This window comes from Macrobrachium rosenbergii, chromosome 2 (assembly GCF_040412425.1).
Source record: "Macrobrachium rosenbergii isolate ZJJX-2024 chromosome 2, ASM4041242v1, whole genome shotgun sequence".
NCBI classification, from domain to species: Eukaryota; Metazoa; Arthropoda; class Malacostraca; order Decapoda; family Palaemonidae; genus Macrobrachium; species Macrobrachium rosenbergii.
Genome location: NC_089742.1, coordinates 2,868,659 through 2,886,158, shown reverse-complemented (window position 1 = coordinate 2,886,158; position 17,500 = coordinate 2,868,659).

Sequence of the window (17,500 nt, the reverse complement as noted above, 5' to 3'; positions counted from 1 at the left end):
CATTTGGCGTCCTCAATTATTATTTATTTTATTTTTATATTTTTGGTGAAGAAAATTACGTTCAATTTTATTTTTATATTTTTTTCGAAAATAACATGCATATATAAAAAAATTATGTAGTAAGTAGGGGAAAAGATCCCCGAACTGATATGAGCGAGGCCCACTGAGTGACTCATCAACTGTCGCATGACTGATGAGATGAATCAATATAAACTATCTGTTATTAATCCCACTTTATCGATAAGAGTCTGATTAGGAGGAGGAGACACCTTGCCGAACAGATCTGAACTGATATTAGAGAGCCCCCACTGCGAGACTCGAACACAGCTGACTGATAAGAGCTGAACCATTATAAACTAACTGTTATTAATCTCACACTATCGATAAGAGTCTGATTAGGTATCCACTGCTGATATGATTTAGACCCGCCGCGTGACTCATGAACAGGTGTATCACTGATAAGAGTTGAACGGTTATAAACTATCTGTTATTAATCCCACTCTATCGATAAGAGTCTGATTAGGTATCTATCTGTTATTAATCCCACTTTATCGATAAGAGTTTGATTAGGAGTAACATCCAGCTATATAATGTATGAGTTTGGCGAGATGGACACCAGTTCACAGAATGCGTAGCTATACTCCACAATATCCCGCCAGCAGAGATGGGTAATTCCAGCAGCTCCAGCAGTGGCGATGACAGCTCGAGCAGTGGCAAACAGCCAATGCCATGGGATTTATTAATACCATCAGTGGCAAAGACATTGTGTAGGAGGAAGAGTAGCGCTAATGGCGGAAGAAGAAGAAGAAGAAGCAGTGAGAGAGGTCAGAAAGGATCGAACCCGAGACGCATCCCTGCAGGAGAGAACACTACTCTTAGCTCTGGCAATAATAAAAATAATAATAATAATAATAATAATAATAATAATAATAATAATAATAATAATAATTTCATTTTTCATATGTGATGCAACACCAGTCTACGTGAATATTGCCGCTCTTTTTACATATAAAACTTTCCATTTTATAATTAAAAATTCGCCACAGCCATTCCTATTTTGCAGCCTCTCCTAACACCCACACTACTCCTCTGCCGAGCGAAACAAGGGTAACCTCTGTAGGAGAGAACACAGCTACTCCTGTATCTGGTAAGAATAATTCATTTTGACCAGTCTCCATAAAATAAAACATTGTCACCTTTTACATATAAAACATTCTTTTGATACTTTTAAAATTCACCACAGCCACCCCTATTTCTCAGCCTCCTCCACCTCCACTTCAAATGCCTTTGTCGCACCTCCACCGTCGACTGTTGCACCTCCATCGAGTGAAGCAAATGCTATGGAAACATCTACAGCAAATGCTGGAAGACACTGTCGAGTAGGCGGTGCCAAACAGCGAGTGCCCCAGCAGCAGGAAGCACCGTTGCTTGACAGGGAAGGAGAGGTAGGCAACTGGATTGTGAGTGCCATCACATACTCGACTGCGGTGGGAACGCACGTTGATGTGACAATGACACTCAGACTTAATCGAATGCAACTCGCCGAGGAGGTTATATGCGCTCTCAACAACCTGAATGTAAATAGTGCCATGCTATACTTGTGCATTGTCATCAGCAGAGAGAGAATGAGGGGTGCCAGCGCCACTCATCAAACTGGTACTTTTTACATTAATGCCCTACCAGTGTTAACATTGGTGGACACTGCGCTCGATGTGATAGACGAGGCTATCGAATATGTTGTGAGCAATCTGGAAGATAGACTAAATTTGAGTGAAGGTTCAGGTTGGCGCATCACATCGTTGCGCAGTGTACAGATCAAGATCTCCCGGCGAGAACTAGTGGACATGGCCAATTTTCGAGAGTATCCTGCAGGAGTTAGGGGCGGTGGACAAATCGTTAACATCAATTAGGGGTACAACTGCGTCATTACAGCGTTAGAAGCGTACAGCATACTCGAGGGAAATGATGATCCTAACCGCAACCTCACCTGAGATGTGAAAAGACAAATAAACTTGAAATGCTTCACCATTAAACACATGCCCGACATACCTGTGAACTGTGATACCTTCAAAACGTTAGAGAAGGATAACAACCTTAATATTTATGTATAAAAATTGAGTGAAGTGGTCATGGGAAAGGGACAGAAAAAACACTGGACAGTGCATCTCGCCAGAAAGGGGGGCAACAAATCGTGTCCCCAACCAGTTCCTCTACTGTTGATCACTGATGACCATGTCACCCTCATCAACCTTCGTAGATACTTTCCACCGTTTAAAATCAGGTAGGCGTGACCATGCAGCGGGCGTGTGTTACAATTGCCTCTCTCTCTTCAAAACTCCAGCCATCTGCGACGCTCACTCTCAAAGATGTTGAACCCAAACCACCGTTCCATACCCTGAACCTGGCCAGTTTAAACAGTTCACCAAAGTGAAAGCGCTGAATAAAAGCTTACACATCACCTTCTTAGATTTTGAGGCATACAACAGACAGCCGGAAGAAGAAGATGAAAACCTGAGAATCGTTTCAAAGCAGAAAGCATACGCCTATTGCTACGTCATCATCGATGGCAGAAGCAGCAAATACTGCGTACACAGAGTAGGTGTAGGTGAACAGTGTGTCGCCGATTTTCTCAATAAAATTGCGAGAGACTGGGCCGGGTTATGTGAGAGGAAATTAAATGTGAAACAAGTTGAAAGATCCCTCCTGTTTTAGTGCATAATTTATCATATGATGCCGCCCTCATCTTGAAAGAAGCGTCCGCCAAACACAACTTTGAAATTTTTAAATGCGATGGGGGTACATTTTATGCACTGAAAACAGGTAACATCCGATTGATGGATAGTTTGAACATGATAAGAGGATCGCTATCCAGTCTCGCTTTGACCCATATTAAACAGAAGGGGTCACTGGTAATCACACGTCGGATGTTACCCAAATGTCCTTGACGAGTGCACAGAACTGGTTTTAAGTACGGGTAAACAGTATTACCCCTCTGATTATGTCACAGGTTTCAACGTGTTGAGAAAAACGGGTGTCCCTCTTAAAGTGCATTTCAATTCCTCACTGACGGGGGAAAACATACCCAAAGAAGGATACGAACACGTCTGCAAAGTGTGGAAGGCTTCAAAGTGTACTAACCTGCTTGATTATACCATTTTATATTTGGTTATGGATGTGGGATTATTGTGCAATGTTTACTCAGCTTGGAGGAATGCCGCTTACACGCAATTTGGATTAGACCCGATCTATTATTCAACCTCTACCTCTCTCTCTCTAGATTCATTTCTTCACTCTTCACGAACGCGCCTCCCCCTAATTTCTGACGGGGAAACTTACCAGTTGATTTCCAACAACATTAGAGGCGGTTTCTGCAGTCTAGTCCAAAGACACGCCATTGCCAACAATCCCCAGTTTAATCCAAATTTTAAAATGGGTGACAAACAATCATATATATTATATGTTGATTTCACTAGTCTTTATCCCACAGTCATGAGCAGATATAAAATGCCTCTGGATGAAGTAATGGAGCTCTCCCGCCGAACTTGAGAGCTTTATCGCCAGCGGTATCACGAGCATCATTTCGCAGGGGGAATATGGTTACTTCATCCTCCTCGATACCAAGAAGGTTAAAGACGATGTCGCCCTCCGGACTGATGACTTCCCTTTGGCCCTGCACCATATGAACGTGACTTTCCAACACCTCTCTCCATACACTAAAAGTCTATTGGAAAAATTCAATGTGAAGCTGCCTAAGAAGAATGTCAAACTGGTGGGTACACATTTGCCACTGTGCAACCATCTGATCTGCCTTCCACTTTTACAAACGCTGATAAGACTCGGGTTGGAAGTGGAGAGGATAAGGAAAGTTTACAAGTTCAAGCAGGGATATTATTTGAAGGAATACATCACTGAGAATGCAGAGAGGAGAGCAAGAAAACGGACCCTGACAAGAGGAACACCATCAAAATCTTGATGAATGGTCTTTTGGTGTAACCATTAAAAACCCTAAACTATTCCACCAGGACTGTTGTTAGCACCAACGAAACCTCGCTGCTTAGAAATGTGTCTAAGCATACGTACAAATCTTTTGAGAGGTTGGAGGAATATTGGTACATTGTGAATCACTACAAGGAGACTGTCAAAGCTGAATCACCGATCTATATTGGATTCAGCATACTGGATCTGGCAAAGGACATGATGTACAAGTTCCGCTACGACGTTCTTCAAAAACTGTATGGTGGGAGAGTTGAGCTTCTGTACACTGACACCGACAGTTTGATCTTCTCCCTGGAAACGGACGATCTCACACGCGAATTGAAGGATGTGCTCAAACCCATTTGGATTTGAGTAACTGCCCTAAAACTCACACAGCGTATGACAGTTCGGGCCAGGGAAAACTCGTACTTGTTAAAGTCGAAACAGGAGCTGAACTCATCAGAGAATTCATCGGTGTTAAACCTAAAGTGTATTCTTATGAAACACAAAACAGTCGGTGCAATACTTTAAAGGAGATTCAAAGTTGCAGGTAAAAAACCATTAGTCATAGTCAATACCAGGATGAAATAAAAAATAATGAGATTACGCACACTACAGTGCACAATTTGCAGATGATGCAGGGAACAATGTGTCACACCCAGCAGAGAAAGGTAGCTCTATGTCCTTTAGAGGACAAGAGATATTACCTGACTCCATTTAAATCTTTCACTTACGGACATCCACAGATTGCTGCGAGCGAGTTAGAGGTAGCCGTTAGCGAAGATGATGACACATTACCTCGAGCACCATCGCCGCCCTTCCCTCCACCTATGCCAAGTACATCCAGAATTCCCGATGTACAACCCTTTACTCTGGCGATTCAGTACCCCCGGATAAAAGGTTGTTCTAAAAGATGGAGAGTGGACAGCAAATTGGTGGATGAGCAACAGCAGCAGCAGCAGCAGCTGTTGCAACCTGCATGGGCTAAGCTGATGCCCTTCCCACCTGCCAAGAAAAGACGGCTGAGCTTTAGTAGACGCATGTGAGAAGAATGTACAGTTTTCAATTAATGTAAATATGTACAATAGTAAGAGTATACACGTCACTCACTCAGCCTAAATGCCTTTTATATATATATTATAAATATATATATATATATATATATATATATATATATATATATATATATATATATATATATATATATATATATATATATATATATATATATATATATATTATTATATATATATATATATATATACAAATCACACATTACCACAGGTGAAAAATAAGAACGGTGTAAATGTGATAAATGAATCAAAAAAAGTGATAATATTATATATATATATATATATCAGTAATTTTCAAATATTGTAAATATGTTTTATAGTCAGAGTATTCGCATCACTTGCTCTGTGAATAAAAAAAAAAAACAAATGCTCGCTTATATATAACCATCACCAGCTAAAAAATATACACATGTATATACCCTGTAATATATACATATGTTAATAAAAAAACGTTATTTATAAAAACTAATTTTCTCTACAACCTTCATTTTTCTCTACAACCTTCACCTTAATATATAACAACATGCAGATCATCACATCCTCTCAGTACACCTTGAACTTTAAACATGGAAGCTGGCCCTTTCCAAGAAGAAATCTTAAACTTTTTCGCTGTTCCTGCGCGGATTATCACAGCAGGTTTCAGCAATAGTGGCAAATCTGTGTTGTGTCAAAACATAATAGAAATGTATGAGGCTAACTTTCACTGTATTTTATATTGCGGGGTGAGTGAACACCCTCTGGAAAGTCATCACACCATAAGCACCAAATTAAAAGTATCCAAAGAGATATTGAACCCTTTCGATTACACGGAAAGAGGAGTGGAGGGTGGTAGTAAAGGACTGTTATTTGTACTTGATGATTGTTTTCTCGAAGCTAGCGACAATAAATTCGTGACCCAAGCATTCACCGCCGGACGGCATTCGAATATATCGGTGATCTTCATAACCCAGAACGTGTTTCACTCCGGTAAATTCAGTAGGAGCATCAGTCTCAATTGCTCCCATTTCATCCTCATGAAGAATCGTGACATTGGTCAAATTGAAACTTTGGGCAGGCAATTGTTCGGTCGGCGGAGAGGTGTGGAGTTTTCTGACATATACAAAAAAAGCTTTAACGCATAACCAATATGGTTATCTATTAGTAGACTTCGCACTGTCAACGCCTGAAATGTTGCAGCTCAGAACAAATATTCTCGGAGAGACCGAATATCAAATCGCGTACAAATATGACTGAAGAATAGTTACGACTGCTTAGGGATTTATATGGCAATGTGACACAACCATCATGTTTCAGTGGTGTGAATACACTACTCAAAGCAGTGAGGAAGGTAGACAAAAACGTGACTAGAACGGACGTCGTTAATTTTTTAAAGAGGCAACCTTCATATACCTTGCACAAGAGCACGCGCAAAAGTTTCCTAAGAAGGAAAATCATATCAACTAAACCTCGAGCAGCGGCCAGCACAGATTTGGTGGACATGTCGAAACTGGCTAGACACAGTGAAGGTTATAAATATCTCCTAATTTTCATTGGTCAATTTTCTAGGTTTTTACACATTCTCCCCTTGAAAAAGAGGGATGGCCTTACTGTGTGCAATGCGCTAAAAACGATTATAGAATTTACAGATTTTCCAGGTCTGTCTCGCCTGAACAGTGATGAAGGTTGAGAATTTATTAACCGACATGTAAGGAATTATCTGAAAAGTAAAAATGTATTGTTATATAGTGTCGATTCGCGGGAAATTAAAGCTTCTATAGCTGAGAGGGTGATAAGAACTATTAAAAACCGTATATACAGATACCTCACACACAACAACACGTTGAAATATATCGATGTTCTGCAAGACATAGTTAACAGTTATAAAAACTCACCACACAAGAGTTTGGGGCAGGGGCGCACAACCGAGGAGGTGCACGCTATGAGAGGCGAAGCGGACATTAAAAATCAATTCTCGAGAATGTATAAAAACGCTTTTCCCACAACGAATCGCGTCACTTCATCCTTGAATGTTGGAAACACCGTACATATAGCTGACGAAAACCGGAACGCAGTTTTCAGGAGGGGGTATACTGCTCAAAACACTCTAGAAATTTTTAAAATCAAGAAGCTCGTCACTCTGCAAAATCCCACAGTTTACATCTTAGAAGATTTAGCGGGAGAAGAAATAAAAGGCACATTCTACAGAGAAGAATTAATACCTACCGAATTACCCGAAACCTCTGACATCACCATCTTAGACAGGAGGAGGAGAGGCAGCAAAACGCAGTATTATGTCAATTGGAAGGGTTATCCTGCACAATTTAATTCGTGGGTTGACGAATGGCAAATTGTGCGGACATGAGTTGTAAAAAGGAGGTTTTGATACGTAAAAACAAAGATTTTATTTTATTCATCTCTCGTTTATCCCCCTCCGAGAGGAGTAGAGTAATTCCAACATTAAACAAAGCATTTATCGCCACCATATCTGAAATTTTCAGAAATTTTCTTCGTGGTAATCTGACCAGAGAAAAAACATTTATTAAAAAACTCTGAAGGTGTAAGAGAGAGATCTGTCAAATATCCCTGAAATCTACGTCATTAACGCAGAAGAAAAAAATATTGAAGAGTCGCAAAGGCGGCGCCATTCTGTCCGTATTACTTCCTTTAGCAGCTAGTTTAATAGGTAGTCGTTTTTTAAAATAGGGAAAAAATAAAAAAATAAAAAGAAAATAAAACAAAATGAAGGAATTCTATGTTGTACCAGCTATCACATAATAGGTTGACAAAAGCTCGGGAAACGTGCGTCAACAGCAATAATGTTAATAACCATAGTAATACCGTTAACATCAATGCCGACAGCGAAGACGGCGCTGGTGGGGAGGAGGAGGAGGAGGAGGGGGGTGGGTTAATGCGGCGGCGGGTGACGCACCCATTCCTCTTAACTGTGAATTTTCCAGGAAATGCCAAAACAGTTACACACCCACCTCCTATACCTCCTGTCGAGGACGATCGTGTGAAGGAAGGAGAACAGCTAATTTTAAATTTGCTCAACCGCGGAGTTACCCGCAAAAGAGTTAATCCTGACCTAACTGGTATTATTCCTATATTATTCAAAGATCATCAAATACCATATGTGACTGCCTTGGTTAACCACTTGCAAAATTCAGGTGCGATTAATGGAATTGTCCCAGTTATAAATATAACCTTTTAATTGGCAACAAGGAATAAGAATATGGTATTAGAGATCAGAACGGGTGGTATAGAGAAAACTCAGCTATAAAAAAACAAATGGAAGCATGGCTCAATTCACCTAGGAAAGGAGGGGGAGGAGGAGGAGGGAGGAGAATAATGAAAAATAAGGTGGCGAAGAAAAAGGTGAATGTGTGGCAACCATACTGATGAGTCAAGAAATTAACGTGTTCAATCCTGCAGCAGCAGCAATAAACTTTTTCACGAGTGAGTGACCGTTCTGACGCATATCACAAATTATCTGCGTCAAATCCTTCCCTTATCGCGGGGTTTCACCCTTTGCCAGTCTGTAAGACAGATACAGCCCAATAATTCTTACAAGTGTGGTCTTTACTGCATTTTCTTCGTTCACTGTACGAGTCATAGAGGGTTAAAATCGGTTTTGTCGTTAATGAGTGTCATCTTCTCTCCGAGTCATTTGAAAAGTAATGACAGGTGGGTGACGGAATACTATTTCAAATTTTTCAAGAGGGTGCGGTGTTCACACTGGAGTTCGGGCGTTAAACGAGCTCTTACATACAAGGAGTGTGTGCGTTCTTTAAATAAAAGGTAATGATTAATTCCATTAAAAAAAAAAGTTGCTAATATACATCACATAATTAATTTTGGGGACGTTCGGTTTTTCTAAGACATTTTAGTTTTCTTACTTAGGATGAATGGTCAAGGAGGAAGGGAAGGAGGAGGAGGAGAAAGGCGAGTTCTTCGACGCAGAACACTAACGGAAGAGGGGGAGAAGAAGGGGGAGGGGGAGGAAAGTCAGGCTGTACGACATACTAGATTTGGAAACCTATGGTTAATTATTGAAAAATAATTTAGAGGTTTAAGGTTGGCTATAACAACTCATGGTGGTATTGTATTGGATTGTGTGTCGGGAGAACTCCCAGATTCATGTACTTGTTAATGTATACCACTTTATCTAATAAAATGAGTGGATAGGTAGAATCGCTTTTCATTATCACATACATAGGTTAAGTGACACTGACAGTGAGCGTAATCGGAGCGTGTTAAAACGTGGACTTTTAACAATCAGGTGGAGAGTTAGAGCTGTATATCTTAGAGAGCTGTACATTGTAATGTACGTATGAAGTCATACAGCTGTTCATGAGTCACACAGCGGGTCTAAATCATATCAGTAGCAGATACCTAATCAGACTCTTATCGATAGAATGGGATTAATAACAGATAGTTTACAACACTTCAACTCTTATCAGTGATACACCTGTTCATGAGTCACGCGGCGGGTCTAAATCATATCAGCAGCGGATACCTAATCAGACTCTTATTGGTAGTGTGGGATTAATAACAGTTAGTTTATAACGGTTCAGCTCTTATCAGTCACACAGCTGTGGTCGAGTCTCGCAGTGGGCCTCTCTAATATCAGTTCGGATCTGTTCGGCAAGGTGTCTCCTCCTCCTAATCAGACTCTTATCGATAAAGTAGGATTAATAACAGTTAGTTTATATTGATTCATCTCATCAGTCATGCAACAGTTGATGAGTCACTCAGTTGGCCTCGCTCATATCAGTTCGGGGATCTTTTCCCCTACTTACTACATAATTTTTTTTATATATATGCATGTTATTTTCGAAAAAAAATATAAAAATAAAATTGCAGGTTATTTTCTTCACCAAAAATATAAAAATAAAATAAATAATAATTGAAGATGCCAAATGACACCCTTTCTTGAGGACGCCAAATGTTCAGGACGCCAAATGTTCAGGATGCCAGGATGCCAAATAGCACCTTTTCCCCTATACTTACTACATAATTTTTTTTTATATATATGCATGTTATTTTCGAAAGCAAAAATATAAAAATAAAATTGCATGTTATTTTCTTCACCAAAAAAAAAAAAAAATAATAATACTTGAGGACGCCAAATGACACCCTTTCTTGAGGACGCCAATGTTAAGGACGCCAAATGTTCAGGATGCCAGGACGTCAAATGGCACCTCTTCACCTACTCACAATTCTATGTTAAGGAATTTGGTGTCATTGTAAAGATAATGAGTTGTAATCTATTATGATATGATAAAAATGTCCATAAAACCAATATAAAAATACGTATCACGTGTTGAAGTCAGCCGTATAGGAAAGTGCTTTGCCACTTTTTTCCGAATATGATGAGGGGGTGGAAGGCTAATTCATTTAATAATAGGAAAGAAGTAAAAGGTATACCAGAGTATAGACAAAATATTTCTTATTGAAAAAAAGACGTGTATTCTCATACAATGTTAATGAATGAGTTTATATTAGAATTGAGGGGCTGATTCAGTTTTTCATGGACAGAAAAGTTTTCTTTCAGTACAGTAACACATATAAAAACACATCATTGGCCTAGGCCTATGCCAAATTGTCTGCATCACATGGAAATATTGTTTTTATTTTTATTGTATGATTAGGACTTATATGAACATACAAATAGTGTTGAAGGGTCTAACAATGAAATGAATAATGCCTATACAAAATTTATTCATATTCTGATCAGAGCATCTGGATGAGATGTAATACGGTGTAATACTGTCATAAAATTTGAGCTAGCTTGTTCACACGTGCAATTACCTGTCAGTCAGTCAGAAGATATTTAGGTACCAACGGTTCATCCGTTCTGTTGAGTGGACTGTTGTCTACATGTGAGTTTTAACAGCATTTTCAATGAATTGACAGAAGATATGGTAGGTAAACTTGACCGTGAATACACTGCCTAAGGTTGTTGAATTGTATAATAGTGAATGGGTATGTTGGGAAAGATTGAAAAAGAGAGCCAGAGGAGAAGAAGAGAGAGAAGAGTCGGGTGTAGGCACTACCCGGAAAAACTCTGAATGGCATTCGATAAACTATCTCTTTCTCTCGCCCACTTTCTCCTCCCTAACACCCGACTCTTCTCTCTCTTCTTCTCCTCTAGCTCTCTTTTTAAATATTAAATATTCATTGTAATTAAAATAAAGACATATACTTATATACGCTATTGTAAGGCATTACTAATATCATCCGACAAAACTACAACACTGGAATTTAATTGCCAGTAATTTGATTTGACCAAAAATGTTCAGCCTACGTATTGTGAAAGCTGCGAGTCATTAGCATAATATGATTATTCCTCACCAGTTTCATTTGTGGCGTGTTTGGCTCGAATTTCACGTGGAAAGATATTCAATTAATCACCTTTCCATTATGTTAGCTATATCTTTAGGGCTGTTTAGATTGTTACGAACTGAAGACGGGGAATGTAACGTTTGGAACAGAAAAAGTAATGTTAACTAGTTTTTCAGGAGTATGAATGCTCATCCACAATGATATAAGTCCGCACATAGCTACATACACATACGTCAACTTAATCGCAAAATAGTAACTTTTAATGAGAAATAGTGGGTCATAAATCACATTACCCATTATTTCAACTTGTCAGACGAAACTGTCTTGATTACCGCGTTGCTCATAAGATTGGACTTCAATCAATTATGATACCACTTTGATGAATTTATTTGCGGAAAACCGAAGACCATTTGGTACTCATTAAATGATTTCGTTCTTCTTTCCGAATAATTTCTTGAGTTCATACTGGTGATCATCTTGGATGATTTATTGCCAAAGGGAGAGTCTTGAAGAGTTGCTGGTAGTTTATAGCCTCCGGAAAATATATTTATTATATTTCCTGAACAAGCACAGAGAAAAGACTTGGCACCGTAAAGCCAGGGGATAGCCTCTCATACCATTTGCCCTTAAATAAACATGCAGAATGAAGCTACTATGCGTTTCAATCCTTTCTTTAATTACTGTCATTTTAGGTATTATTCGTACTCTAGTTCAGTTATAACACCCCTGAACAATTATCATTGTGCTTGCTATTTAAACGACTTTCCATACTTGTGCCATTTAAAAAAAATATAAGAAAATTTCTAACTTCTTTTTAGGATCGAGTTTTATTAAGTTCTCTCTCTCTCTCTCTCTCTCTCTCTCTCTCTCTCTCTCTCTCTCTCTCTCTCTCCTTGTGACTATAAATGTCATACCTACTGATCTTCACAGCCTGTTAAGTTAGAAATGCTAATTAATGTTATTTTCAGCATCACCTGGATAGAATATATTCCTGTCCTCTCACCCAAGCCCTCGAAGAAGTGACCTCACCGTCTCTCTTAATGCTGTGACTCAATTTATCATCTTAAAACGAGTCTTATTGTAGCTCTCTTGGCTCGTTTGTGAACTTTTGCGCTCACGAATCCTTTTTGTTTTTTATTAGTTTGCCAGAGCGTTCTCCACTACGCAAGGAAGACGAGCATTTGACTGTCTTATTTTTTTCTAATCGAAAGACACAAGTAAGACATTAATTTGGCCTAAGTAAACAGAAGAAACCATCAGACGAACCCAACATCCTCAGCGTAACAAAGCTTTCATTTCGTAACTGTCATTCTTGCTATTTTGCCGAGAGCTGCGTTGTTGAAATCAGAGCTCTTTATTCAAGATATTTGCGTTGACAGTAAAGTAAGTCTTTGCCTGGTTAATTACTGGTTAATTAATCCGCCAGAAATGGTATAAATGAATTTTGCTTGAAAGCGTAAAGGATTTAGTCAATACTGTTGTTTGTTTGTTACTTGATAAGTTTAGATTTAATAGAAATTCAGGAAGAAACTGAGAATATATTTGATATTGCGGAAGAAAATGTTACTATATATGCATATATCCAACTATTGAAGGAAAATTACTGTTATCGGATTTGTTTATCATTTTGAAAAAGAAACAGTATGAAAGCGAATCTGGAACAATTATTTTATACAAAAAGGAAATATTTTATACAAATGAGATCATGATTTCATGATTAAAAAGAGACGGAATTTTCGTAACAGATTCACCACAAAATGCTAAATATAGAAAAAACAAGTTATTCCAGGTTCGTGTTAAATAAAGCAAGTAAAAAATGCGCGGAAGTTTTTTCATCTCAGTCAAGTTTTCTATACTGCGTATAATCAAGGTCACCGAAAATATCTCTATTTTCGGTGGTCTCGGTATAATGCTGCATGAGCCGCGGCCCATGAAACTTTAACCACGGCCCGGTGGTGGCCTATCCTATATCGTTGCCAGAAAAAGTGTGGACAGAAAAAAGTGTGGGCAGAAAACGTGCGGACGGACAGACAAAGCCGGCACAATAGCTTTCTTTTACCTAAACTCATTTCCATGCAATATACGCTTAACGGGCCTGGTCATCCCCGTTTCAAGGGCTGTTGTATTCGCAGTTCCGAATCAGAAAATCAATACACAGAAATTTCGGCTTAAAAATGTATGTCTTTGCAAACTGTAATGCAGTGCCCTCACTCATAATCATTCATATACACATATGCATATGCACACACACACATGTGTGTGTGTGTGTGTGTGCAAATGACCCGTATCTACTGCAGTCTTTTTCTTTATATTTATTTGACGTGAACCTTGACTAGTACTTCCGTTTTTCCATGCTCAAAAATTTGTGATGGAATCTGTTGCGAACATTAGAAGGGTGAAGTCATAAATTTTTCAACGACCATGTGGAATAAATAAAATTTCCGGAAGTGGAGAGTAGCCATTTACTTATCAAACTATTATGATTTTGCAGATATCACAATATAAATTTCGCTCAAGAGGAAATTAAAAAATATGGTTTATGAAATTTTGCACTGACAAAAACCTTCTAGGTACATATAACAAGAAAAAAAAGAAATCGGTTTCTTTTTTTAAACAAAACAAACAAAATATATAATTACGTTTCTCATATTAATGAAATAATATGTACCGTAGGGTACAGATTATCCATTTCAAGTAGATTCTGGTATAACCTCGTTGGTAAGAGGTCGTATGCGCCTGAAGCTGACATCCTTCAGAATCTGGAAAAAGCACATTTCACAGAGTTTTTTTTTTTTTTTTATAAACCCTGAATCTATTTACATTTTCCTCAGCGCGAAAGGATATATTTTCTTTTACCATGCCAAGAATTTTCCGTGTTATATTATATACAAGAAATAGGAGTTTGAAATTGGACAGAACTTATAGCATAGTTTTTTAGCATTCGCAGTTTGGTGTGTAGAAAATGAATAAACGTTATTTGAATAACTGTATAAATTAACTTTAGAGAGTATAAATATGGAAATGCATTCATCTTTCCACCTCTGTAATCTCGTACGATGTCGATTGCATGCCTCTAAGTATTTTAATCACAAAACTTCATATTTTACCGAATGAACAGTACGACAAATTACCTCTACCAATTACATATTAGACATAGCAATACATTATCGAATTATTTTTTTATTTAATTTTCTGGCATAGAAAACATATGAGAATACAGGAAATGGGTCCAAAAGAATTAGAAGATTATGTGTGCTTTTATCTTCGCCATGTTCAGGTCTAAGAAGTGGACATCCTCAAAGGTTGAATTCATTTCAAAAATGGTCAGATTCTCTGCTTGTTTGTATTTGGTTCTGTATGGATAGAATTCAGTTCCATCTGGCGAAGACAGTAAAATGTTGACGACGGAAGTTTATGGCTAGCAGTCTTCATTTCAAAGTGGCTTTTTTCGGCTGAAAGAGTACGCTGGTTAGCTTTTTGTCTCGTTTCAGTGACAGAGGTTTCGTCACCATTGTCCTTTTGGGGTAAAGAGACTTAATCAGACGTCAGAACTGAAGATTAAATTGCCATTTTTTAAAATACATAGACCATATGTATTTATATTGCATTTTCCATGAAAGTTGTTTGTATAGTTCAAATCATTATATCAACAGTTATTTTTCTTACCCTGTCATCCACTGTATGTATTGCACAAATGCAAGAATGATTATTTGTAATTTGATACTTTAAACTCAAATTTTCACAGGAGACCATTTAAATCCCCCCCCCCCCCCTTCCTTAGTGTGGTAGTCCCGTGCAGTGTAGTTTATTACATGGTTCTTTGCATCGTCCCTTCGGCCTCTAGCTGCAGCCCCTTTCATTCCTATTACAAGCATTTCCATTTGACCTAAATTTTATATTTCATTCATTCATTCATTCATGCATTAAAATTTATATATCATCGTATGATTATCGCGGGAATAAATGTTATGTACACTCTCCAACGAAAGTTAAGTAACAGTTTTGTTTCTTAAATCATTGGACGTATACTGTTAAATACTGCTACACCTGCCAACTCTAGAAAGGGGGCGGAGCTTCAAAGTCATCGTGTTGGTTGCTTGCTATATTTCCTACAACTCTTAGCCATAAAGATTCTATAGAAGTCCTATAATCATTAATACCTGAATGTGCATGTAGTAACAACTCAACATTATTCGTTCAACTTGTTTTTGTAGCGACACGTCAGGAGTAGAATATCAGTCATCTTGACAACCCACCTGAAACCAACTGATGTTATGACAGCAAAGTAAAACAGAATTCATGGGCAACTGTTTAAAGATTTGAGCAATATCCAAGGAAAATCGTATGTAACAGTGCAGGAATAAGTGCGTATTTTGATGAGAGAGAGAGAGAGAGAGAGAGAGAGAGAGAGAGGAGCAAAATCTGCTTATGAAAAACCATAGGCCTATTTCTGGCTACTTAATTCATTATATTTTCTTTGAGAAATTTTGTGACAATATATTTTTAAAGAATGTTTTAGAAACGGAGAGAGAGAGAGAGAGAGAGAGAGAGAGAGAGAGAGAGAGAGAGAGAGAGAGAGAAATTGTGGTCTGATGGGAAAAGGAGAGGGGAGAGCGATGAGCCGGTGCACAGATTCCTCGGGATACCGGATGGTAGGGAATGCCAAGATCGCTTTTATTATACTAGATAAAATTTGAAGGGACCACAGTATTCAGATTAGTTCTTTAAGAAATTTATACCCCAATTTTGATTTCATTCGACAGCTGCTGTAACATTCAAAGATTGCAAGAAGTGGAAAAATTCAACCATAGGCTATGGTCACTTTTACTTTCTTGATATAGCCTCTACTTTTGAAAATCGTTTTCATCGTCAAATCATTCAAAAAAAATCTGTGTAAAGTAAAAACTTTTATTACCACAAATAACTCGATATCTACTGCACAGGCAATAAAAATTTTATATCGTGCAAAAAAAATGCTAATATAGTAGGGATCTTTTAGTTTCTTGGCAAGTAAAACAGCCATGTTACGTGTAGAGGCTAACACCAAACTGCTTGTAATGGGAGCATCGAGAGAATCTTCGAGTTGACAGGCCACTTTAACCTTGATAAAGAATTCCTTTTAATGGCAGTAGCTGTGTACTAGCATTCGATATAAGTCGACGTCAAAGGGACTTGTGTTTTCCCTCCCAAATTTCTCGGGCTCCTCACGTCATAGGATCAAGGTAGATTTGTTCAACCTACCTTAATCGTCACAACATTTACTGCCATTGACGCCAGCTAACTTTCAATACTTTGAAATACAAGCATAAATTCTTAGAAACTAAAATAACTACCATTGGCACTAATACTGATGCAATAATAGTCTTCTTATAAACGAAAACTAGCAAAGTTATTGTCATAGGGATACGGAGTAACACAGACAACAGTCACAACTTTATCTTCCAGATCTCTAGGAACGAATCCATCTGAGAATTTCCAGTTACTTCGGAAATACATGGTATTTTTAAGCATCCAAACGTTTTGCAGATTTAATCTAAATGATAAATTTTGCATTGTATTTTCATATTCTAGACTAATTTTAAAGAGATTATGTTTTTGATAGAAAAAAAAACAGAAATTTTATGATCGAAAGCTAAAGAAATTGTTGGTCAGCTATTGTTTCCTATAGTAATCAGTAATAAAACACCTCAGATTTCTCAGACTGTGTAAGAGTAATATTTTCAGTAGAGCCTCAGGATTTGATTCGCATTAATAACTAGTAATTAAAAAAAAACGAAAAATCAACATAAAATTTGGAAAAGCAAAATCTTGAAGTTCAATGCAAACATTGATTTGTGTGTTTTTTCTACATTTCTAATAAACTGCTCCAACTGAAAGCATATTATGAAAAAAATCAGCTACTACATCATGTGGTTAACTGCTGTTCGAACCCAAGATATAATTACCCAGAAGAGACGACTGAAAAACGGAAATATAATGATAATTTACCACTATTTGCATGCATATATATATATATATATATATATATATATATATATATATGTGTGTGTGTGTGTGTGTGTGTGTGTGTGTGTGTGTGTGTGTGTGTGTGTATGTGTGTGTGTGTGTGTGTGTGTGCCTGTCTATTT